This window comes from Arachis ipaensis, chromosome B08 (genome assembly GCF_000816755.2).
Source record: "Arachis ipaensis cultivar K30076 chromosome B08, Araip1.1, whole genome shotgun sequence".
NCBI classification, from domain to species: Eukaryota; Viridiplantae; Streptophyta; class Magnoliopsida; order Fabales; family Fabaceae; genus Arachis; species Arachis ipaensis.
Genome location: NC_029792.2, coordinates 89,062,370 through 89,063,068, shown reverse-complemented (window position 1 = coordinate 89,063,068; position 699 = coordinate 89,062,370).

Sequence of the window (699 nt, the reverse complement as noted above, 5' to 3'; positions counted from 1 at the left end):
GGTATGAATGCTTGTTTGTATTCCATTCTCTGCGCTTGTGATATTTTCTTGTATTCTTCTGTTTGTGTTCTGCTATCTGTTTTCTCTATCTTCTCTATCTTCTCGTGTTTTCTAATTACTGCTACCTTGTATTCTGCTAATAGTCTGCTAAACAACATAGAATTAATGAATGTAACTAATAACCCCGACCCTACTAAGAACTCTCCAGTTCTTACCCCTTCCCTCTCCCTTCCCCCTTCAGATGGAAGTAAGAGGACCTTACCATAGTTCGCTGATGACCGTTCGCAAGAAGAGGATTCTGCTCTAGATAGTCTTATGAGTCTAGGGTGAATATCGTTCTCTGATTATATGTAAATACTGTGAGACCAGCCAACGTTTGCACCCCTTCGTATGCGCACTTTAACCTAAATCCTGTGTACGAGATTTCTATTTTGTGGATACTTCATGAGGTACCAGAGAGACGTCCTGTGGAAAAGTCTGATCGTGCAGAGGAGTAGCAGATGATGTTCTATCTTTTGATGACGTTCCACCTGACTTGAGTTGTGAAGACTTAGAACGTACTTTCCCTCGCTTTAGTAGTTTAGACAGACTAGGTGAGTATAGAGTCTAGGCTAGCCTAGGTGCCAGCTTAGGGACCTCTTGAACAGGTCAGGACCTGGGATGTTGTATGTATGTATATGTATATAGTTATTATCTAGC